The following is a 26,000-nucleotide window of genomic DNA, read 5'->3' on the forward strand; positions in this document are numbered from 1 at the left end:
ATGGGGCCAGCACTCTGGTGTAAAGCCATTATTTGCCTTGCCAGGATCCTATATAGACATGGGGTTGAGTCCCAGCTGCTCCACTTCTGATCAATCTTCCTGCTGATGTACCTGGGAAATAAGCAGAGGATGGCCCAACTACTGGGCCTCTGGAACTACTTGGGAGACCTGGAAGAAGCTCCTGGCTCTTGACATTGGGTGGCCCCAGCTCTGGCTGTTGCAGCCATTTTGGGAGTGAACCAGCAGATGGAAGATCTCTCTGTCTCTTCTCTCTCTTTGTAACTCTGTCTTTCAAATAAATGAATACTTTTTTTTAAAAAAAGCAAGACTTAGAGTGAGGTCAGACATTGCATTTTTAGACATGTTGAGTTGGGAAGCAGTCCACACCACAGACTCGCAGAATGACAATTGATTTAAATAGCATACTGACCTCAGAATGAGTTCTTAAAGCATTCTGGTATGGCTGAAATGCCCATGAGAGCATTTCAGGCATGGAATTCTAAGACATTGTGGCAAAAAAAATTTCCTGCATGAAGGATCTTCATGAATGAGACCCCAGTGGAAAGAAGGGGCTGTCAAAGAATGTACTTTTCTCAGAAGAAGTTTTTTTTTAAAAAAAGATTTATTTTATTCATTTGAAAGACAGAGTTACAGAGAGAGGTAGAGACAGATAGAGAGGTCTTCCATCTGCTGGTTCACTCCCCAGATGACTGCAATGGCCGGAGCTGTGCCCATCTGAAGCCAGGAGCCAAGAGCTTCTTCTGGGTCTCCCACGTGGGTGCAGGGGCCCAAGGACTTGGGCCATTTTCTGCTTTCCCAGGCCATAGCAGAGAGCTGTATCAGAAGAGGAGCAGCCGGGACTGGAACCAGAGCCCATATAGGATGCCAGCATTTCAGGCCAGGCTTTGCCTGCTGCGCCACAACATCAGCCCCTGCTTTTTTTCTTTTAGTAATATTTCAGTTATCAAATAGTATGGGTTAGAATCTCCCAAATAGCCAGAAATGAGCCAGTCACCTTCCTTTTCCCAGAAGTGACAGCACACACAGTGAGCTATGCAGTAAAAAACTGCCCAAAGTGAACTAATGTGTCTAAGTGAACAAGTGGCTGTAATTCTTAGACATATCAGCCAGCCTTGGGTGACTATGTTCAGATCTTACAGTATCAGTCCCTTTATGTTTTTTACTGGGGCTTTAACCCACTGTGCCATAGCACTAGCCCCATCCATCAGCAGTTTAATGGTGTTTTTAGTTTTTTTCTTTCCCTCATAGTTCTGGAAATTCTTGCCTAAAGTAGCCAAAAATCTGTATTTAAGAACATTTTCTGTGAAATTGATTAGAAGTGTTTTTAAAGAAGAGTACATAACTATGGATGACACAACTCTTTAAATAAACATGGTTAAAATTATGAAACTAATCAATCGACATGAGCCACTTGTATTCATTCTTTTTTTTTTTTGGACAGGCAGAGTGGACAGTGAGAGAGAGAGAGAGACAGAGAGAAAGGTCTTCCTTTTGCTATTGGTTCACCCTCCAATGGCCGGGGTGGCTGGCGTACTGCAGCCGGTGCATTGCGCTGATCTGAAGCCAGGAGCCAGGTGCTTTTCCTGGTCTCCCTTGTGGGTGCAGGGCTCAAGCACTTGGGCCATCCTCCACTGCACTCCCGGGCCACAGCAGAGAGCTGGCCTGGAAGAGGGGCAGAATCCGGAGCCCTGACCGGGACTAGAACCTGGTGTGCCAGCACCGCAAGGCAGAGGATTAGCCTATTGAGCCACGGCGCCGGCCATGTTCATTCTATACAGCATGTTACAAAGCAGCTAAAGAGGGGGCCAGCATTGTGGCATTGCAGGTTAAGCTACCACCTATGATGCGGCATCCCATATGGGTTACACTTCGAGTCCTGGTTGCTCCACTCTCATCCAGCTCCCTGCTAATGCACCTGGGAAAGCAGCAGAAAATGGCCAAGTGTCTGCACTCCTGTACCCATTTGTGACAACCTTAATTAAGATCCTAGTTCCTGGCTTCAGCCTGGCCTACCCCTCTGTGGCCCTTTGGGGTGTGAACCAACAAATGATCTCTCTCACTCTTCTCTCTGTAATTCTTCCTTTCAAATAAATGGATAAATCTTTAAAAAGGAAAGAAAGAAACTGAAGGATTTTGCACATCTATTGTCCCTTTTAGGACTCTGGGTCTCCTTTTATCAAGATAATCATCATGACTGGTAAAAACACAACAGGACTATCAGATTTTAAAACTTATATAACTTCTAGGGCATTTAATCAATGGCATTTATATATAAATATAATTTAAAGTTGAGCATAATTTCATGAGAATACTTTCCTACAATGCAAATTGCATAATAAGCTATTACCTCTAAAAGATAAGATATATATCTTTTGACATATCAAGGGTTCCAACTGGAAATCTCAAAGTGAAAAAATTTAGAACCTTGATTCTGAGAAAGCCTGTCAAGGATGCCAAAAGGACTTAAAATATTTGGTCAAAATAGACTCTTTTATAATTTTGAAATAGCATCCATCTGCTTAGTGTGATTCAGCCAGTTATAAACCAGATTTACTCATAAATCTAGTGATTTCATGAAATAAGTATTTATACAACTCTTTTAATTCTTAAGACTCAGCTTTTTCCAAACAATTCTGATTGCTTGCTAAGGCACAACATTTGTGGTTTTTGGTCAGTCACCAAAGTGGAGGTAAAAACCTTGAATAGAAAAATAGCATATAAGAGTCCTCCAAGATGGCAGAATAGGGAGGCAGCACACTTATAGTCTGGGAAAAGATAGTTTAATGAAAGTGGAGATACTGTAGTTTCAGGGAAGAGTTAGGGAAAAAACAGCAGAGGAAACTCTTCCAGAACTAGTGGGACATGGTGGACCTACGTGGAGGGCATGGGCGCCCACAGCTCGGGACCTGAGCCACTGAGTGTACGCACTAGTGCTGGAAAGGGAGGTGCGGTGAAACCGCAGTAGCCTGAGACACTGGTGAGGAGGTGGCAGGAATAGTCTAGAGGGAACAAGGCTTGAAGCCCCGTGGGAGAAAGTTCACCAGGCTAACTAGAGGAGAGAAAAAAATAAAAAATAAAAAAATAAAAGGGACCGGTATGGACATAATTCTCTCTCTCCACTCACCTTACAAAGGCAAGCAAGACAAAGAGCAGGCACCATTTTGGACATATGTAAAAGCTGCGCCACTTCAGGGCTGTGCCCACCCTCAGCCAAGCAGACAAACCTGACTCTGGTGGGGAGAAATAACAGGAGATTAAGACCTAGTGAATGTGTCGAGCTTATGAAATGAGACTGTGAAAAAAAACTGAGGGTGTGTGAGAGAACTCACAGAGTGCCTGAGACATGAGTACTCTAGGGAGACATCACAAACTTGGTAACCTTGGCAACCCGGTGGGGGACTGCAGGGGAATCTGAGATTACACTGAGGACTGCACAGCTCCTTTGTGTGCTCCTTGGAACAGAGAAGATGGATATTATGCCCACATGGGCCAGAGCTCAGACACTGACTGCCTTCAATTCTGCTCAGCTGTGTAGAATTACTTCCCTTCTGAATGAAAGAGAGAGAGAGAGAGAAAGAGAGAGAGAGAGAGATTTACCATGCCTAACCTGGGTGTGTCACCTTTGGTACACTCTTAACCCTGAAGAACTGAACAGGCCACACCCATCACAAGCCTCTAAGGATCCAAAAAAGCAGACAGTCCACTTAATCTAGAGTCATAGTATAATGAGAAAAACCACCAGAGCGAGGAAAAAAAAAAAAAAAAGAAGAAACCAAAGAATAGCTCCACAATGCCAAGCAGCAAACATAGAAACCAAAGAAATAAGAACAAGGAAGACATTTTGATGCCCCAAATGAACAAGACACTCCAATTCAAGATTACGAAGATGATAAGATAGAAGAAATGCAAGATACGGATTTCAAAAAACGTATGATAAGAACATTTAGAAGTTCTCAAAAATAAATTCTTGAACTACAGAAATCCTTACTGGACAGTGTAGAAAATCTCTCTCATGAAAATGAACTCTTAAGGCGGAATCAGAATGAAATTAAGAAAGTAGTAGAATATGAAATGGTGATATTGAAGAGAAATCAAAATGAAATGAAGAATTCAATAGATCAAATGACAAACGCATTCCAGAGCCTCAAAAACAGAATCAGTGAAGAAGAAGAGAGAATATCAGACTTAGAAGACAGAGAACAAGAAAGTATACAGTCAAACCAAAGATAAGAAGAGGAAATGAGAAATCTAAAAAAATATTCTTGGGAATCTACAAGATACTATTAAAAAACCAAGCATTCGGGTTCTAGGAGTTCCTGAAGGCATGGAGAGAAAAAAGGATTAGAAGGCCTTTTTAGTGAGATACTAGCAGAAAATTTCTCAGGTTTGGAGGACAGAGACATCCTAGTACATGAAGCTCATAGAACCCCTAGTAAACATGACCAAAAGAGATCCTCACCACGACACATTGTAATCAAACTTTCAATCCTACATTTAAAGAATTTACATTCTTCTCAGCAATGCATGGAACCTTCTCTAGGACTGACCACATACTAGGCCATAAAGCAAGTCTCAACAAATTCAAAAGAATTAGAATCATACCACGCAGCTTCTCAAACCACAGTGGAATGAAGTTGGAAATTAGCAACTCAGGAATCCCTAGAGCATATGCAAACATATGGAGACTGAAAACATGCTCCTGAACGAACTCTGGGTCATAGAAGAAATCAAAAGAGAAATCAAAAACTTTCTGGAAGTAAATGAGGATAACAACACAGGATATCAAAACTTATGGGATACAGAGAAAGCAGTGTTAATAGGAAAGTTTATAGCAATAGGTGCCTACATCAAGAAATTGAAAAGGCACAAAATAAATGAGCTTTCAATTCATCTCAAGGATATAAAGCTAGTAGTTCCAAAAACTAGTAGGAGAAGAGAAACTAGTCCCAAAACTAGTAGGAGAAGAGAAATAATTAAAATCAGAGAAGAAATAAACAGGATTCAATCAAAAAAATTACAAACGATCAGCCAAACAAGGAGCTGCTTTTTTGAAAACATAAACAAAATTGACACCCCACTGGCCCAACTAACTAGAAAAAGAAAAACCCAAATCAATAAAATCAGAGATAAAAAAGGAAATGTAACAACAGACACCACAGAAATAAAAAGAATCATCAGAAATTACTAAAAGGACTTGTATGCCAGCAAACAGGGAAGCCTATCAGAAATGGATAGATTCCTAGACACATGCAACCTACGTAATTGAACCAGAAATACATAGAAAACCTAAAAAGACCCATAACTGAGACAGAAATTGAAACAGTAATAAAGGCCTTCCCAACAAAGAAAAGCCCAGAACCAGATGGATTCACTGCTGAATTCTACCAGACATTTAAAGAAGAACTAATCCCATTTCTTCTCAAACTATTCAGAACAATCAAAAAATAGGGAATCCTCCAAAATCCTTATAATGAAGCCAGCATCACCTTAATCCCTAAGCCAGAGAAAGATGCAGCACTGAAAGAGAATTACAGACCAATATCCCTGATGAACATAGACGCAAAAATCCTCAATTAAATTCTCTCCAATAGAATGCAACAACACATCAGAAAGATCATCCACCCAGACCAAATAGGATTTTTCCCTGGTATGCAGGTATGGTTCAATGTACTCAAATCAATCAATGTGATACACCACATTAACAGACTGCAGAAGAAAAACAATATGATTATCTCCATAGATGCAGAAAAAGCATTTGATAAAATACAACACCCTTTTATGATGAAAACTCTAAGCAAACTGGGTTTGGAAGGAACATTCCTCAATACAATCAAAGCAATTTATGAAAAACCCACGGCCAACATCCTATTGAATGGGAAAAATTTGGAAGCATTTCCACTGAGATCTGGTACCAGACAGGGATGCCCACTCTCACCCTGCTAATGAATATAGTTCTGGAAATTTTGCCAGAGCTATTAGGCAAGAAAAAGAAATTAAAGGGATACAAATTGGGAAGGAAGAACTCAAACTATCCCTCTTTGCAGATGATATGATTCTTTATTTAGGGGACCCAAAGAACTCTACTAAGAGACTATTGGAACTCATAGAGGAGTTTGGCAAAGTAGCAGGGTATAAAATCAATGCACAAAAATCAACAGTCTTTGTATACACAGGCAATGCCACGGCTGAGGAAGACCTTCTAGGATCAACCCCATTCACAATAGCTACAAAAACAATCAAATACCTTGGAATAAACTTAACCAAGGATGTTAAAGATCTCTACGATGAGAATTACAAAATCTTAAAGAAAGAAATAGAAGAGGATACCAAGAAATGGAAAAATCTTCCATGCTCATGGATTGGAAGAATCAATATCATCAAAATGTCCATTCTCCCAAAAGCAATTTATAGATTCAATGCAATACCAATCAAGATACCGAAGACCTTCTTCTCAGATCCGGAAAAAATGATGCTGAATTTCATATAGAGACACAGGAGACCTCGAATAGCTAAAGCAATCTTGTACAACAAAAACAAAGGTGGAGGCATCACAATACCAGATTTCAGGACATACTACAGGGCAATTGTTATCAAACAGCATGGTACTGGTACAGAAACAGATGGATACAGAATAGAAACACCAGAAATCAATCCAAACTTCTACAGCCAAGTTGTATTTGATCAAGGATCCAAAACCAATCCCTCAAGTAAGGACAGTCTATTCAATAAATGGTCCTGGGAAAATTGGATTTCCACATGCAGAATCATGAAGCAAGACCCCTACCTTTCACCTTACACAAAAATTCACTCAACATGGATTAAAGACTTAAATCTATGACCCGACACCATCAAATTATTAGAGAGCATTGGAGAAACTCTGCAGGATATAGGTACTGGCAAAGACTTCTTGGAAAATACCCCAGAAACACAGGCAGTCAAAGCCAAAATTAACATTGCAACAAATTGAGAAGTTTCTGTGCTGCAAAAGAAACAGTCAGGAAAGTGAAGAGGCAACCGACAGAATGGGAAAAATATTTGCAAACTATGCAACAGATAAGGGGTTGATAACCAGAATCTACAAAGAGATCAAGAAACTCCACAACATCAAAACAAACAACCCACTTAAGAGATGGGCCAAGGACCTCAATAGACATTTTTCAAAAGAGGAAATCCAAATGGCCAACAGACACATGAAAAAATGTTCAAGATCACTAGCAATCAGGGAAATGCAATGAGGTTTCACCTCATTCCGGTTAGAATGGCTCACATTCAGAAATCTACCAACAACAGATGCTGGAGAGGATGTGGGGAAAAAGGGACACTAACCCACTGTTGGTGAGAATGCAAACTGGTTAAGCCACTATGGAAGTCAGTCTGGAGATTCCTCAGAAACCTGAATATAACCCTACCATTCAACCCAGCCATCCCACTCCTTGGAATTTACCCAAAGGAATTTAAATTGGCAAACAAACAAGCTGTCTGCACATTAATGTTAATTGAAGCTCAATTCACAATAGCTAAGACCTGGAACCAACCCAAATGCCCATCAACAGTAGACTGGATAAAGAAATTATGGGACAGGTTCTCTATAGAATACTATACAGCAGTCAAAAACAACGAAATCCAGTCATTTGCAACAAGATGGAGGAATCTGGAAAACATCATGCTGAGTGAATTAAGCCAGTTCCAAAGGGACAAATATCATAGGTTCTCCCTGATCAGCGACAACTAACTGAGCACCAAAGGGAAAACCTGTTGAAGTGAGATGGACACTATGAGAAACAGTGACTTGATCAGCTCTTGTCCTGACGGTTGATGTACAATGTAATACTCTATCCATTTTAGTATTTTCTCTGTTTTGTTCTCGTACTATTGGTTGAACTCTGTGATTAACACACAATTATTCTTAGGTGTTTAAATTTTAACTGAAAAGTGATCCCTGTTAAATATAAGAGTGGGAATAAGTGAGGGAGGAGATGTACAATTTGGGACATGCTCAATCGGACTTGCCCCAAAAGGTGGAGTTAGAATCATGCCAGGGGATCCCAATACAATCCCATCAAGGTGGCATGTACAAATACCATCTCACTAGTCCAAGTGATCAACTTCAGTTCACAATTGATCACACTGCTAGGTCTAAGAGTCAAAGGGATCACACAAACAAAACTAGAGTCTGCTAGTACTAGCTGATAGAATCAAAAAGGGAGAGAACGATCCATCATGGGAAGCGGGATACACAGCAGACTCATAGAATAGCAGATGTCCTAAATAGCACTCTGGCCTCAGAATCAGCCCTTAAGGCATTCGGATCTGGCTGAAGAGCCCATGAGAGTATTTTAGGCATGGAAAGCCAAGACACCCTGGAAAAAAAAAAAGAAGACCTAAATGGAAGATCTCCATGAGTAAGATCCCAGTGGAAAGAATGGGACCATCAAAGAAGGAGGTACCTTTCTCTGAAGGGAGGAGAGATCTTCCACTTTGACCATGACCCTGTCGGAATAAGATCGAAGTCGGCGAACTCAAAAGGCTTCCATAGCCTTGGCAACTCATGACTAGAGCCTAGGGAGATTACTGACGCCATAAACAAGAGTTTCAAATTGTTAAGTCAACAACAGGAGTCATTGTGTACTTACTTCTCATGTGGGATCTGTCCTTAGTGTGTTGTCCAATGTGAAGTAATGCTATAACTAGTATGAAACAGTATTTTACACTTTGTGTTTCCGTGTGGGTGCAAACTGATGAAATCTTTACTTAATATATACTAAATTCATCTTCTGTATATAAGATAATTGAAAATGAATCTTGATGTGAATGGAATGGGAGAGGGAGTGGGAGATGGGAGGGGTGTGAGTGGGAGGGAAATCATGGGGGGGAAGCCATTGCAATCCATTAACTGTACTTTGGAAATTTATATTTACTAAATAAAAAATAAAAAAAAGAAAAGAAAAAAATTTATCTAAAAAAATTAGCTTTAACAAATGTGCCACATTAATATTAGAGGTTAACAATAATAAGTACCTGAATGTGGGGAATCTGAATACTCTCTCAATAGATTTGCATCCACTTTGTAAATATGAATCTATTCAAAAGTGTATAATTCTTTATTTAAAAAATAAAAATGAATAAAATAAAAATCCTTTAAATGAAATCATCTTTAGAAATTTCAAGTTGGAGAGAACATTTATCCAAGTTCTATGATCTAGATAGCTGATTATTTTTAGCATCTTTGAGCAAGAATTGTTAATGAGTTTTTTATCTGAAGGGCCTAAATCACCAAAATGTTTCAAGTGTCAGTGAAGCACCACATGATTCATAAAGGAAACCTCATCAATTCCTTTCCAGCAGTTCAATTCCTGACAGCCATCTCCCAATAAAAGCAGCCAAGAGGATTTCTAAGATCACAGACACATTAGTGGAGCCATATTCCAAGTCGAAGCCCACAAGACACACTGTGTGTCAGAAAAGAGGAGACCAAACATGAAGCCACAGGTAGAACAGGTTTATTCAGAAGGTTTATTCACTCCAAGGTGAATTCTTGGCAGAGCGTTGCCAGCACACCCCTGGCAGAGAGAAGCTCCTCCCTTACAGACTAGTGCTTTATATAGTACAAAGTGGTGGGAAGAGGCTTGGAGGTCTGAACTACAGCAGGGATGCTGAGAAAGAGCGAGTGTTTGGGCCACATTTAAAGGTCCTTTGAGATAACAGTGTGAGTTGGGAAGGGTTTGGGCTGAGGCTGGACGGTGAGGCTGAGCTTCTGATAGAGGGAGACAGCTTGGGAGGAGTGGGGGAGATCTCAGGCTGATAGAAGGAGTCTTCAGATAGTGTTGTGTCCAAAAGTTGAGGCAGGGCAGGGCTGGTCAAAGCATGGGGAGGGGAGGGTATATTTGCAAGACAGGAAAAAGGGGCCTGCTTATTGTGTAGGTGAGAGGTTAACACGGATATAAGGCTTTTTGTCCTTTCTCCATCACTGTGTATGATAAAGTCAGTATAAAGCAAACATCGATGGCATATTTCTCATATAAATTTTATAATAAAAATTTAGCCAATCACAAACTATTGCAGTTCATGTAGATTTCAGTCTTTAGATAATGGGATTCATGTTTGGCTGCCTTTCAGCTGGAAACCTGGGAAAATGTCTAACAAGAGTAAATGCCACAAGAGTTGTTAGAGACTCTAGTAGTGAAAGTGATGTGCACCACCAATGGCAAAAAGCAGCTCTAATAATAGAACTCCAAATCACCAAAGAGGAGCCACACATTTAGCATCTTTCAAGTCAACAAGGAGTAAATATTTTTGCAAGAATTCTCAGTCAAATCTCAAGCTATGTACATACCTATTTTTGTTTTAAGAAAATATGGGGCTGGCACTGTGTTGCAGTAGGTTAATGTTCCACCTGTGGTGCTGGCATCCCATATGGGTGCCGATTCTAGTACTGGCTGCCCCTCTTCCAATCCAGCTCTCTGCTATGGCCTGGGAAAGCAGTAAAAGATGGCCCAAGTGCTTGGGCCCCTCCACCCACACGAAAGACCTGAAAGAAGCTCCTGGCTCCTGGTTTCAGATCAGTGCAACTCCAGCCATTGTGGCCATTTGGAGAGTGGACCAACGGGGAGAAGACCTTTCTCTCTGTCTCTCCCTTTCACTGTCTACCTCTCAAATGAATAAATAAAATCTTTAAAATATATATATCTTTAAATATAATATATATAATTTAAATATATATCTTTATATATTTTTATATATAAAGATATATGTATATATGTGTGTGTATATATATATATATATATAAAATTTGTGGGGTTGGCGCTGTGGCACAGCAGGTTAACGCCCTGGCCTGAAGTGCTGGCATCCTATATGGGTGCCAGTTTGAGTCCCGGCTGCTTCACATCCTATGCAGCTCTCTGCTATGGCCTGAGAAAGCAGTAGAAGATGGCCCAAGTCCTTGGGCCCCTACACCTGTGTGGGAGAACTGGAAGAAGTTCCTGGCTCCTGGCACAGCTCTGGCCATTGTGGCCAATTGGGGAGTGAACCATCGGATGGAAGGCCTCTCTCTCTGCCTCTCCTCTCTCTGTGTAACTCTGACTTTCAAATAAATACATCTTTTTTTAAAAAAGAAAATATCATTTGTTAGACCATTTGTAGGAAAGACAAGCAGAATGTTCACCATATTAGGTCCTTTATTCACAAGTTCCAACATCATTACTGCCACCAATTCAAATTTAAGAGGAAGTCAACTACTAACCTTGGGTGTGTACCTTAGGGAAGGGGTAAATGGGATGTAATATTTCCTATCTCTTCACTTAGTTTCTAGCCTACAGACCTCTCCTCCCCTTCTCTAGTAGTCCCAGGTAAGAAGTCAGCATGCTTTACTCATTCACAGATTTGTCTTGAAAATCCCATGGCCCACTCTCCCTCTGTCAGACCCTCACTCATATCAGGTGTGTGGGTGGACACATGGGCCAGCATCCAATGTTGCACATACTGTTGCATTATGACCCACAACCTGCATACATTAACCAGAATCTCATCTGGTGGCCTCTCAGCATCACCCACCCAGGTTGTTGCTCTCCATTCAGGCTCATCTAAGTTCAGAGGCGCATAAGGGGAAGGCTATGTGGTTAGGAGGCCTTTCCAGGGCTGCCCCTGACACATCACTTCCTAAAAATATTGTTATATGGCAACTCTCCAAACTTGAGGCCAGTGCTTCAGAATTCCTCTGACTGTAGGTCTCCACACATCCCTTGGCCTTATCAGGTACTCCAGGAGCAGACTTGCCCCATGCATACTGTAGTGCTGGCCAGGCAGAGGCAGGGCTAGCTTAAACTGCTTCCCATCGCTCTCTTCTGGTGTGTCAGCAGCTGAAACCAGTACCATGAGGCCACAGCTCAAGCACATCTTCAGGCTTTCTGTTATCATCCTACTCTGTGGGCAGATTGTGATGTGGCAAGTCTTTGAGTCTTCTGCTGGATCCTTTGACCAATGGGCTCTAGTTGGGCAGGTGTGTTCCTCCCCAAATGCTTTCTACACTGTCAAGATAGTACACTCAGAGGTGAGAATAGATTCATGGGTCTTCCATTTTCATGAAACCTCAAGATTCTGTTCATTCAGCAATTCATTATCATCTGTCCTCTGATGTGGGTCTATGGGAGGTCTGGTGTCAGGAAAAGTTTATACTTAGAAGATAATGCTAAGAGCCTTCATATGGAAGAGGAAACCTCAGAGTTAAAAAGATTCTGGCCTCAAATGTGGAGAGCTTCCGGTTGCTCCTCTTCCAGTCCAGCTCTCTGCTGTGGCCTGGGAGTGCAGTGGAGGATGGCCCAAGTCCTTGGGCCCTGCACCCACATGGAAGACCAGGAGAAGCACCTGGCTCCATGCTTCGGATCAGCACTGTGTGCAAGCCACAGCATGCCAGCCGCGGTGGCCATTGGGGGGTGAACCAATGGAAAAGGAAGACCTTTTTCTCTCTCTATCTCTCACTGTCGACTCTGCCTGTCAAAAAATAAAAAATAAAAAAAAATAAAATAAAAAAAGAGTCATGATACTGAGCCAGTAGCTAGATCGCTTACTTGGGCTTTATAATGTGTATTTTGGATATTCTGGGAAATTATTTTTACTTCTTTCCTGCTTCATTGTGCTTTGGGTATCTAAGGTGGATACATGAACTGTGAATTAGGGAGGTATTCCAAATTTAGCTTTGAATTATATAATTTTGTGGGTTTTTATTTTAATTTTTCATTTGGATTGTTCTTATAGGTATAGATTACATCTTGTAGGTTCTAAGTCACTGCATCATAACAAAGACCATTGTATATGATGGCAGTTAAAAATATTTGGCTTGATGATTAACTTAGGGCTTATAGATAGTATCTACCCATAAGATTTTGTCCTGGATTTAGGAGAACTTTATAAGCTGATTGGAGGTAGCTTTTTATTACTGATGGACATTAATGTACTGAGAACACCTTGCCCTTTAAATAATAAAATCCGAATGAAGATTCATACGTGAGTTCCCTTTTGTCTTCATCTACCATAGTAAAGCATTGAAATCCTGTTGGTTCTGCCTTTTAGATCTCACTGTAATCTATTGCCTCTTCTCTATTCCCACTACCACCATACCTTGATTCAGGTCCTTCTAAATTATCTTTAATATATTTTTTAATTGACCTCCCTGCTTTTTTGTTTTTCTTACCTTTGTGTCCAAAGCCTTTTAGTTCATCCCGTTTTCTTTGCCACTTTCTGATTGCTCAGTATCTCTTTCTACAATTTCTAGGGAAATCAAGTGGATGGTAGTTCTTTCAACACATCATACAAAAGAATGCTCAATAAATGCTAACTAAATAATAAATGGAATGCCTTCAATAGCTAGGGTGAACATTTGACCTGCTTGGCCCTGGATGGTTCCTGTTTATACATTTCAACCCTGTGTAGTTATTAATATGTCCCTTTTATTATCAAATTTATCTTAGAACAACAAATTATACATTCACCTAATTGTGGCAGTTATCAAATAGATATTTACTTCATTGTCCTTTCTATTAGATAGTTCTTGAGAATCAGAAATAGCATTTGTTTATTTTTATAGCCTCATTTATTCATTCAACCAAGAGACTGACTCTGTCAAGATGCTGAGTTTTAATGTCAAAGCAAACATGTTTCTTGTCCTCCTGAGGTTTTCAGTCTGTCAAGAAGGAGCAGTCTACACAAAGAATATTGCCTGAAATAGTAAACATTAGTGTGAAATGAATAGATTTAAGTATTCCTAATCCAGCAACTCTAATCCTATGAATTATAATTGATAAACATAAAATTCCATGTCATCCAGCTATCCATTTGCATTTCTACTTAAAAACGAAACACCACACATATACCTAAGAATGCATAATATTTATATGCTATCTTGATATTAAACATGAGATAAAATGAAAATAGTGTAATAGCAACTTTGAATCTCTTTTCTTTTTTTAATCAATTTATAATCCTATGTGTTTCTCTATAGTGTAGATTATCATTGTAGATACTCTACTTCCCTCTCACTTTTTATTTGACAGATGAGAAATCTGGGGTTTTAGAAACTGAGCCTCAAGACAAAAGAAAGATATCCTTTTAAAAATATCTATCTATCTATCTATCTATCTATCTATCTATTTGAAAGGCAGAGTTACAGATACGCAGAGGCAAGAGAGAGAAGACTTCCACCTGCTGATTCACTCCCCAAATGGGTGCATCAGACAGAACTAACATTATCCAGAGCTAGGAGCTTCTTTCAGGTCTCCAATTTGAATACAGGGGCCCAGGCACTTGGGCTATCTTCTACTGCTTTCCCAGCTTATAGCAGAGAGCTAGATTGGAAGTGGAGCAGCAGGCACTTGAACCAGGGCCCATATGGGATGTCAGACCTAAGGCAGGGGCTTAGCCTAATATGTCACAGTGCTGGCCCCAAAAGATTTCTTAATCCAGTATTTCATTTTGGTTAGCCTTTAACCTAGACTTTTTAACCATATTTCCATTGGCAAATTCAACTCCAAACTCTTTCATCTGTTTCCTCTTTGTAAATTGATAATGTTGTCTTAAAACTTAATCAAACGTATAAATGATATGATGTAAAACATTTAGTCCCTTATCCTAGCTCCTAGAAGATACTTGACAATGTTAGTTCTGTATCCAGTTCCCCTGTTTGTTTCTGTACTTGGTGAATTAGAGGATGGTGTAAAATGATTTGAAAAGAACAATAAATATCACTAAAACACAAATAAAAATTGTATTCTCAAATCTGGATGTTAAACTATGCTGTCTACACCTCTGCTAAAAGTTACATTGAACTCATAGTCATTTATTATTTGAGAGAAGCTTTCCAGGAACAAAGAAGTCAGTAAGATTTTTCTGAAAGAAGACAGAATTTATAAAAGAACCATGATTTGGGGGTCAGTTAGCAGCAATGGGTGTCGCTTTTTAAGATTTTGGCCCAAGACAGGACGAAGAACATCAAGTGATCCTTAAGATTTGGGGGTGGGAAGGAAGGGATGAAGGGGTGTAAACAAAAGCAGATGCCCTCTGGTTCCCAGTCTGTTTCCATCCACCCCACACTGAAACACTTGGAGATAGCCAGGTCTAGCTAGGAATACTCTGGCCCGGACTCCATTTCCCAGAGTCACCAGGTGCTCTGACGTTTTCCGCGCTCAGAATGTGTGTGCGTGTGAATGTGGGCGAATGTGTGCGTGCGCATGCGTATGCGCATGCCTGCCCAGGTCGTTCAGAGTTGGAAACAGGAAGTTCGCTTGCTGATTAGAGTGGGACGTGAGAGGCCGCGCTGCTGCTTCTCACACCTTCACCGAATATCTTGCTCGGCAAGTGCAACCCAGGCAGTTTGTGAGCGCACACCCGGAGCTTGCCACCTGCTGCTTCTGTGCCCCTGCATCTGCCGCCTGTGTGTCCCACGTGCCGTGGACTTTTCCTGTCCCACGCGCTCCACTTTGCTCCCTGTGTGGCCTGAAAAAGGGGACGTGCTCCCTGGACTTTCCACGGCAAGTACGGAGAACAGGAAGAGGCACCTTGTGTGTGAGAAGGGGGTCGGTGCGAGGGTGGTTGGCGGCTCCCAGGCGTGGATCACTTGCTTCTCAGTGATCCTGGCAGTCAGGGAAGGGACCTGGGGTGTTGTGTCTACCACCGCCGCTTCCCAGCCTCACAGCGCTCGGCCAGTCCTGCGGGCTACCTGGCTCAAACTTAAAGTGCACCGGAATGGGGAACTGCACAAGCAGGGCAGGTGGGAGCACAGTGAAGGAAGGCAGTGAGACTCCGTTCTCTTTATTTAAATAAGCCCGGTTCCCACTTCTGGTGGGCCGCAGAATGCCGTCCGACCAGGCTTCCCACTGTATCCCACGGTGGTTCAGGCGGGGAGGGGCTCAGTGGCCTTCAGCGGGAAGCTGGAGGTGGCAGAGGGGTGAGGAAGAAGGCCCAGACTAGGATCTGCTTCAGGCCTCCCATCCTGTACCTCTTTGGCCCGGTGGGGTCCCCGCAGACACATCTGGCATCTGGGGCCGGGAGTATGTGGCTAATCAACAGTGTTTAATTAACAGCCGTATTTCAATTTGGAGCATGAAGCCATGGAAACGTAGCTGTTGACTTATTTTTCTGCTTTTCAATTTCTGTCTTCAGCTCCTCTTTCTTGTTAGCAAGGATGTCAACTGTTATTTCCTGCCACTGATCCTTTTGCAAAGTGAGAAGTGAACTGCAATCAAGACGTCTACTGTGTGAGTCAATAATGAATTCTTTTAATCTGGATTTACATAAAGTAGAAAGCTGTGATAAATACAGAAAAGTAATAGTTTTTCTCTGCCCAGTTCTTTTTTTTTTTTTTTTTAAGATTTATTTATTTATTTGTAAGTCAGTGTTAGGAAGAGTTGCAGATTGGTGCCTCCTCCACGGGGCACTAAAATGTTAGGAAAAGAGTCATAGAATAGAGAGGAGGCAGTGCATGAATTTACAGCCAGACTGAATTTATTCAGAGAAAATAAATCCACAGAGGAAGGTGATGAACTGCCTGCGTGTACAAGATAGAGCGTGTGGCAGAAAGCCTCTACCCCCAGGGGCAGGGTCTTTTTAAGAGGGCTAGGGCTGGGGGAGGGGGAGGGGGCAGCAGGCAGAGGGGAATTCCAAGAACTGGGTGAGGCCTGGGAAGGCAGTGGAAGATGGCCCAAATCCTTGGGCTCTGCAGCTGCATGGGAGACCTGGAGGAGGCTTCTGGCTCCTGGCTTCGGATCAGCTCAGCTCTGGCTGTTGGGGTCATTTGGAGAGTGAACTGATGGAATGGAAGACCTCTCTCTCTGGCTGTACTTGCTTCCATAACAGAGCTGATCTGAAGCCAGGAGCTTTCTTCCAGATCTCCCATGTGGGTGCAGGTGCCAAGGACTTGGGCCATCTTCTATTGCTCTCCCAGGCCATACCATAGAGCTGGATCAGAAGTGGAGCAGCTGGGACTCGAACCAGTGCCCATAGGGGATGCTGGCACTGCAGGCAACGGCTTTACCTGCTATGCCACGGTGCTGGTCTCATTCTTTACCATTTTTAATAGAGAAATGTTTTACTGTGAGGTACATGATCTGGTAATGTAGCAGTGATGTCTTTAAGGAAGGGTGCCATGTGAGGAAGCAGTCTGATGGTGTCCATTCATCTTCCCATTAATGACCTTCATTGATGCCTACCATAGGATGGCAGAAGGCAATACTCTTTCTGAATTACATCAAGTCAGGAGGATTCATCTACAGTTTATATGAGATTTCTTTATATGAGAGAATAGTCATAATAGTGCATTGTATAGGTTTGAAAGGCAGAGTTACACAGAGAGAGGGAGAGATAGAGAGAGGTCTTCCATCCATTGGCTCACTCCTCAAATGGCCACAACGGCTTGGGCTGGGCCAGGCTGAAGCAAGGTAGTAGGAGCTTCTTCTGGGTCTCCCATTTGGGTACAGGGGCCCAGGTATTTGGGCCATCCTCCACTGCTTTCCCAGGTGCATTAGCAGGAAGCTGGATTGGAAATGGTCCAGACAGACTTGAACCAGTGTCCATGTGGATGCCAGAATTGAAAGTGACTGCTTAACCCACTATGCCAGCCCCAAGGGGATTGTTTTCAAAGAGGGGGCTAAATTTTTTTGATATAGCTCAATATAAAAATTGTAACGTGTAATAGATGATGATTTTGGTTATATTTTGAGTTTCATTAAATTTTTTTAGTGTGTATTTTTGAAGTTAATGAGTCCTAGTATTTATCTTATATTATCCTCATTTTGATAAAATAAACTTTTTCTTATCTCTCAAAACAATTTTAAAAATATATTTATTTTGTGTATTTGAAAGGCAGAGTGACAGAAAGAGAGTGAGAGAAAGAACTCTTTCAGCCCCCAAATAGCTGCAGTGGCCAGACTGAAGCCAGAAGAAGCCTGAAATACCATTCGGGAATCCCATGTGGGTGGCAGCAACCCAAGTGTTGGGCCATCTTTTGCTGCCTTTCATCTGCTGATTCACTTCCCAATTGGCCGCAATGGCTGGAATTGCACCAGTCTGAAGCCAGGAGCCAGAAGCTTCTTCCAGGTCTTGCATATGGGTACAGAGGCCCAAGGACTTGGGCTACCTTCTGCTGCTTTCCCAGGCCAGAAGAGAGGTTGAGAAGGATTCAAAAACACAATTGGACACAGGTCATTTGTGCAGATTACCAAAATTATCCTTTTATCTTTTAGGGTATTTTATTTTTTTAATTTAGAATTAGTTTTTTACAGTGAGTTTCTGATATAGTTGACTCACTTTTCAGTTTTTTTTTTTTCAGATTTTTATAAGCAGTAGAGAACTGATGTAATTAAATGCAAAAAGACATTCTTATATAATCAGTTCACAGAATTTTAATAGAGAGATGAATATGGCTGTGTGTGTCCCTTGCTAAGAGCAGAAGTTTTATGACTGAATTTGAGGTCATTAAAATCAATTTTATATTGGAAACACTGACTGCTTCTACTGCTGCAGTTATTCCTGGCTCACATTCTGTGTCCACATGTGAGCACAATGAAAAGGGTGCAGACCTGGAATAATGTATGTGTACCCTTTGCTTAAACCAGGAGACTGATGGACTGGAATTCTTTGTTTTGGGTTGCATTTTTCTGTAGAGTGAACTATAGCAATTTGGGTCAATGATGCTGTCTCCTAGTAGATGACCCCATTGGCTTGTTTGTCCATCCACAAGTGATTCCCAAGGCAGTTGTTGGGCTTACGGAAAAAAGAGGCCTCTTTACAGATAAATTATTTCCCCTGGAAAAATAATGAAAATAATAAAATCATGAACTATTGATTCAGAGACAGTAATCCTATCCAATATGGAATATAGAAAAAAAGATTTTATTGTTTTTAAATGGAAAATCAGAGAAGTGGTTTGAAAGAAGAGCTTCATCTAGGATGTATCATTCCCTAGGAGGAGGACTGAAGTAATTCCCTTTAATTGTCTCTCCCTGTGGTAACTCATTGCTCAGGGAAATAATTCTAATATTTATAGACCAATTATGAATAGCCCATGTGTTTCTTACATATGAAATGTCTACAGATATGTTCCCCAAGGCCTTTAAAGGAAACTTGACAACAGAAGAGAAGGTTGGCATTATCTGCTGTCTTGGGCTAGAATCTGTGCATTTATTACCCACTTGGTACCCTGGCTCCTGTTGTGTTCATCTCTCTCTTCTTTTTTTATTTTACTTTTTAAGATTTATTTATTTGAAAGAGTTACACAGAGAGAAAAGGAGAGGCAGAGAGAGGGCTTCCATGCACTGATTCACTCTTCAAATGGCTGCAGTGGCTGGAACTGGGCTGATCCGAACCCAGGAGGCAGAAGCTTCCTCCAGGTCTTCCCATATGGGTGCAGGGGCCTGGGGATTTGTGCCATCTTCCACTGTTTTCCCAAACCATAGCAGGGAGCAGGATTGGAAGTGAAACAGCTGGGACTTCAACTGGCACCCATATGGCATGCTGGCACTGCGGGCAGCAGTTTTACTGGCTACACCACAGTGCTAGCTCTGTGCATCTTTTGATGGCTCTTTTTAGTCCACTCCTCTATTCAGATTCCCAAATAGATGACACAATCTTTTTTTTTTTTTTTCGTTTGGCTAAAGATGTATTTATTTGAAAGGCAAAGTTACAGAGAGGCAGAAGCAGAGAGAATTCTTCCATCCACTGTTTCACTCCCCAAATGGCCACAATGGCAGGAGCTGAGCTGATTCAAGGCCAGGATCCAGGAGCCTCCTCTCTGATTCCCACAGGTTCACGGGCCCAAGGACTTGGGCCATTTTATGCTGCTTCCCCAGGCCATAGCCAAGAGCTGGATCAGTAGTGGAGCAGCCAGAACTCGAACCAGTGCCCTTATGGGATTCTGGCACTGCAGGTGGCAGCTTTATCTGCTACACCATAGCATTAGCCCCTTGACACAATCATTGGCCAGCCTGCTGATCTGCTCACTCAGCCTAAATTTGAAGTTGGCTAGTTTTTGTAACCACTCCACAGTCATGGGGCCCCAGAACTGCCCATGACTGGCTCTGCCTTCTTGTTCACTCCAGAGATGGACTGTAGGCACAAGTCCCAAGTACCTTTGGCCCTCTTTCCTCTGTTTTCCTGGTGACTAGTCTGATTCTGAGGTAGGCAGGAAACTTGTTGGCTCACAGCAGCCTCTGGATTAATGTTTCATTCTTTCAGATCCCAAAAGCCTTCAATAGGGGGTGTTATTTTGTACTGAGATGTGTCTTTATAAAGGCTGGTATCACTGGGGATTCTGTGTCCTCATGATCAGCTGAACTCACACGGGTCTGGATGGAGTCCCAAGATCCTGGCTTTAGGCTGGCACATTCCTAGCTGTTGTGGGCATTTGGGGAGATACCAACAAATACAAGAAATCTCTCTTCCTTTCCCATCTCCCTGCTTTTCAAATGAAATGAAAAATAGATAAAATTTGGGAAAATACATGTTTTACCTTGTGTCCTAAGGAAAAAAAAATTACTGTTGCTATATGAGGACTCATTTGTACACTTTGCAAATACTCATAAATCTCAACTTAAAGGCTGGTTGATCACTGCTCTCTGGGCTGCCTACTTCAGCTCCCATTCTGGGATCAATATCTTTCTATCATCTGCAGTTTATTGTGGGTACTCATAAATCATCAAACTGCCTCCCAACATTATATCCTTGTGTTCTTTATACATAGCTTGGCCATAATCTCACTTTCTTTAGCAGCATGCTTATTTCTAAGATGCTTCATAGGCAAAGAGATAGTGGGGTGATTGATTTTCTCTGAGCTTTCCCCCCAAGTAGTTTATTTTATGAAGCTGATTCTAGCTGATTGGTCAGAAGTTGGGGTGCAGAGATTGCTGTTAGAGAAATAGGGCTGTCACTGCCCATTCCACTGTGTCCCATCCTGCAACCCATGCTTGCCTTTGGATTGTTTTTTTAGGGTACTGGAGTGAGGCAGTAGTGATGCAATAAAAGAAAAAAAAATAATTTTTAAACATTTATATTTATTAGTATAAAGGGAACAGATTCCATGTATTTAATGGGTACAATTAGGAGAATATAACCGTACTTCTTTACATATTTCCCCCTCCTTTCATTTCTGTTTTTAAGGATTTAAGAAGTTGGATTTTTTCTTAACCTTATCTTCACTCCCTCATCTCCAGTCTTCCTGTCCATTTGTTCCTACTTTACAATCTGGTACTTTTAGGTTTTTATTTGTTCCCCTCCTTTCATCTGTATTTTTGCCTACTCCCACCTCAGTTCCAAAGAAGGAATAATGAATAAAAATCATGAGCTATTGATCCAAAGACAGAAATCCTATCTAGTATGGAATATAGAAAAAAAATTCCATTATTTTTCATGTTACCTGAATTTTCTTTTTCTTTTTTTTAAAGTTTATTTATTCATTTGAAAGGCAGAGATACAGAGAGGGAGAGGCAGAGTCAGGGAGAGATCTGTCTGCTCATTCACTCCCCAGATGACCACAATGGTCAAGGCAGGTCTAGACTGAAACCAGGAGCCAGAGGCTTCATGCAAGTCTCCCACATGGGGAACAGGGGCCCAAGCACCTGGGTCATCATCTGCTACTTTCTCAGGCTTATTGGCAGAAGCTGGATCAGAAGTAGAGCAGCCAGGATTCAAACTGGCACCCATATGGAACGCCAGCATTGCAAGTGGCAGCTTTATTGTCACTTTGCCACAGCACCAGCCCCGGATTCCATTTTAATAAAAGATAATACAGAATTCTTCTAGATGAGTTTTCCCTGTGGCTACACCAATAAGAATTTATTTTTGCTTATAATGTGACCCAGTTAATTATTTTCATGTTTCCTGATTAACATTCTCTACTGATTCAGGAGGCTGGCAGATTGGGAGACCAGGGAAAGAACATCTGTTTTCTGTTCAGTAGTGCTGACAGCATGGAAGCTATAAGGGAAGTAGGTGAACAGGAAAAGTAAGGTTTGAGGTATGAGAGAAGGCAATGTAGAGGGTAAATATAGAGGAAATAAGTGCAGAACCATATTCACAGAGAAGTTTGGTAAGAAAACTAAGTGTGTGGGGCCAACGCTATGGTGTAGCAGGTAGGGCCACCCCCTGCAGTGCCGGCATCCTATGTGGGTGCCAGTTCGAGTCCTGGCTGCTCCACTTCCGACCCAGCTCTCTACTGTGGCCTGGGAAAGCGGTGGAAGATGGCCCAAATCCTTGGGCCCCTGCACCCCTGTGGGAGACTCAGAAAAATCTCCTGGCTCCTGGCTTCAGATTGGCGCAGCTCCGGTCGTTGCAGCCAATTGAAGAGTGAACCAGTGGATGGAAGACCTCTCTCTCTGCCTCTCCTTCTCTCTGTGTGTAACTCTGACCTTCAAATAAATAGTCTTTAAAAAATAAGAAAACTAAGCTAAAAAGAAGGAAAGAAAATTTGAAGATAGAGATCAGAAGAAATGGGAAATTGGAAGCATCTGAGGGAATTCTGACTCTGATCACACACTCTTGCTGAAGGTGTGGGGAAACAGGCTCTTGTACTCATATTGGTGTGAGTATAATACAGTAGATGAATAAAACAGAAACAACCTAAATATATAGAGAATTGGTAAAATACATCATGGTATATCTGTACAATGAAATACTAAGTATGTAATTATCTGAAAAATGATTTAGGGACAGAGTTCTTGTATGTTAAACAAGATACAGAAAAAATATCCCCATGCAGAGTAAAAAAGGCATGCATATGTGTCTTTTAAAAATTTTATTTACTTATTTTCACTTTATTCATAAGACAAGAGAGACAGGCAGGAAGAGATTTTCCATCTGCTGATTCACTGCCCAAATCCTGCAGTTGCTGGGACTGGGCCAGGTTGAAGCCAGGAGCTCCCAGCATGGGTACCCAGGGTACCCAGCATGGGTCCCTAAGCCAAGGACTTTGGTTATCTTTCAGTGCTTTCCCAGGCACGTTAGCAGGGTGTTGGATCAGAAGTGGAGCAGAAAGGACACAAACTGGTGCCCATATGGGATGCCAGTAACTTAACCCATTACATCACAATGCTTGCCCTGTGCATGTATATTTTTATGAAGGTACTCCAGAAGGTTCGTGAAAATTGAGTTAAAAGATGACATCATTTTGATGCAAAAACTGAAATTCATTCAATTTTTTTCCATAATAGATACAACCCAAATGTTTTTGAAACCTTCTTGTATGCATGGAGTTCAAAATTTATTACAGTAAAACATAATTTAATTTCATTTTTTTATGATGCTTTAAAGTACCCTTCTATATATGCATATAGAAGTCTCAAACAGGAATGTAAGAAACCTTTAAGAGTAGTTTGTGGGGCTGGCTCTGTGGCATAGCAGATAAAGCTACTGCCTGCAGTGCTGGCATCCTATATGGGTGATGGTTTGAGACCTGGCTGCTCCTCTTCCTATCCAGCTCTCTGCTATGACCTGGTAAAGCAGTAGAAGATGGCCTAAGTCCTTGGGCCCCTGCACCTATGTGGGAAACCTGAAAGAAGCTCCTGGCTCCTGGCTTAGGATCAGCTCAGCTCTGACTGTTGCAGTCATCTGAGGAGTGGATGGAAGACCCCCCCCCCTCCCCGCTTCTCTCTCTCTGTGTAGCTCTTTCTTTCTTTCTTTTTTTTTTTTGAAATCATTACAAACTATTTTATTTTGAATCACAGTATACAGTCTTCACCAACACAAATTTAGGCTTCCTGAGATGCCTATTGTAAAAACAATAGTTTACTGCAAATGTCTAAGCACTACTTCTTAACAAATAACAAATTTGGTGTTTGCTAAGCATATCTTACTACATTTTTAACTTAAGAATTAATCAGTAGTAGAGCATGGGGCTCCCTCAAACCTCAAATATTTACCATTTATAAAGCTATTATGCAATGTCTTATAAATCTTGTACAGCCCCCCCCCCCTTTTTTTTTAACAGTGATTGTAAGTCCTCCTCATTTCATTAAAATTTTGAGGCAGGAAAAGCAGTTATCCCAGTAGTTTCCCTCAGCCCACAAGGATTTAAGAGGCAACAATGTTTTTTTACAGAACAGGGTCTCTCCCATGAGATCTAGAAAGCTTAATGCTAGACATTGTTCGGGTTTCCATCATCATTACCCTTTCAAAGTCTTATAGTAGTAAGTAGTTCCATTTAAGAGATTGTTTTTAAGTATTAGACTCTGGGAATTATTATTTTTAAAAGATATTATTTATTTATTTGAAAGTCAGAATTACAGAGGGAGAGACAGATAGATAGTTAGCTTCCTCCTGCTGGTTAACTCCCCTAAATACCCGCATCAGCTGTGGCTGGGCTAGGCCAAAGCTAGGAGCTTCACCTGGGTCTCCAATGTCAGTGCAGGAGCCCATAAACTTGAACCATCTTCCAATATTCTTCCAGGTATGTTAGCAGGGAGCTGGATCAGAAGTGGAGCGGCCAGGACATGAACTGGCGCGCATATCAGTTGCCGGTGCTGCAGGCAGTGGTTTAACCTACCATGTCACAGAGCAAGCACAAAACTCTGGGAATTTTTGCACCACATGGCTTAATGAAGGCCCCCCTTGTTATACAGTGGGAACAGATTACTTCAGCAAGCAGCTATATTCTCAGCAATGTGCAAAATCCATTTGCCTGTCACATGTACTTAGTTTAAAATAATTAAAAAGTTCAAGGGGAGCATTTATTTCACGATTAAATTGTAAAAATACAGAGCTAATCACTAAGTTGAAACATTTCATTTCCTAAGGCAATTTATTTCACATGTATAAAAGTAGATATGTGCTTGAATCTTGTCTCCAAAATGGGTTTTATCAGTTCTTCAGTTTACCTGCCTTTAGAGGCAAATAAATAAGATACAAGTCCTGTTATGTGGAACATAAACAAAATATATAAAACATATACTTTATACATAGTCTATGTCAGCAATCCAGTTTATGAACAAATTTAGTTCATTGTCAGGAGGCACTTGTTACGCAAAATAATCGAATGGACAGTCAGTAAATATTTTAATCCCTAAGGACGAAGGTGTGATTTAATTTTTTTCTTGTATTTTTTGAAGAAGATATTCCATTTGCAAATTCAAGTTTGGTTGGCCCTTTTTAGTCTTTTTGCTCAATATTTTGAAGACTTCCGTTTTCTTCTTTTTGTAGAGCCTTTGAGCTGCTTCTCTCTCTTGTTTTCTCCTCTCAAATTCTTGTTTCTTAGCGGCACGCACAGCTTGTATCTGTTCATATTCTTCTTGTGCTTTCTGATTTGATGTTTTCTTTTTATTTTTCTTTGGAACAGTAATGGAGTTTACTGTTCTGGTATGCTGTTTTTCCGGCTCAGGCAGGTGGAGAGTATGCTGATCTTCAGACAAGGCCTGGTCAGTGCTATACTGTTCTTCAGGCAAAGGCTGATCAGCTTGCTTTTCTGACAGCGGTCGGTCAGCTTTTCTTAGTTGCTTCTTTAGCCTTTCCTCTTCAGCTAAATAGAGATGTTTCAAATGATCTGGGTATCAATCTGTGAACTGGGATTCTTGCGATGTCTGAGCCTTCTTTTCCCTCCGTTGCAACTTCTTGTAATTTTGCTGAATCTTCAGTTTTCTTCGAAATGCAAAGCCTTGCCCCTGGCGAATGCTCCCCGCGAAGCCCTGCGTATGACTAGGCCACCAGGTTCTCTGTTTCCCGTTCTTTTTCCTGAAACCAACTGGAGAAACCCCTTTGCCACGCGTTCCAACACCATCAAACTGCCACCTCGCCGCCGGCCTTACCGGCGCCATGGCAAACTGTGTGTCGCAAGAAACGGAGCTCTGACTTTCAAATAAATAAGTCTTTTTTAAAAAATTATAGTTTGTTTTGGGAAATATGACTAGTATAGAAAGAAGGGAGAAATTTTGTCTTATGCTCTTCTGCAGTATTTAATAGTTAATATGTGCATTATTTCTAAAGATGTATTTTTAAAGGTAGAGTCTGAGAAA

The 26,000-nt window shown here is 41.4% G+C and overlaps 1 protein-coding gene and 1 pseudogene across 13 annotated transcripts in view; one reads left to right on the forward strand and one right to left on the reverse strand.

The window, feature by feature from the left end:
- The first annotated feature begins 15,245 nt into the window (after positions 1-15,245).
- The window catches only part of LOC100350870 (uncharacterized), a 58,705-nt gene continuing 47,950 nt past the window's right edge, over positions 15,246-26,000 (forward strand). For 2 of the 13 annotated variants that reach the window (XM_089308241.1, XM_089308242.1), the window contains exons 1-2: positions 15,272-15,543; positions 16,171-16,265. The gene's annotated coding sequence lies outside the window, so the exon portion shown is untranslated. Of the gene's footprint in view, positions 15,574-16,170; positions 16,266-26,000 lie in introns of all 13 variants that reach the window. The other 11 variants (XM_070052167.1, XM_089308238.1, XM_070052166.2 and 8 more) reach the window with 11 other exon arrangements.
- On the reverse strand, positions 24,933-25,847 carry LOC100350373 (thyroid transcription factor 1-associated protein 26 pseudogene; annotated as a pseudogene).

This window comes from Oryctolagus cuniculus, chromosome 11, assembly GCF_051225735.1.
Source record: "Oryctolagus cuniculus isolate XC-2025 breed Fujian yellow rabbit chromosome 11, ASM5122573v1, whole genome shotgun sequence".
Taxonomy (NCBI): domain Eukaryota; kingdom Metazoa; phylum Chordata; class Mammalia; order Lagomorpha; family Leporidae; genus Oryctolagus; species Oryctolagus cuniculus.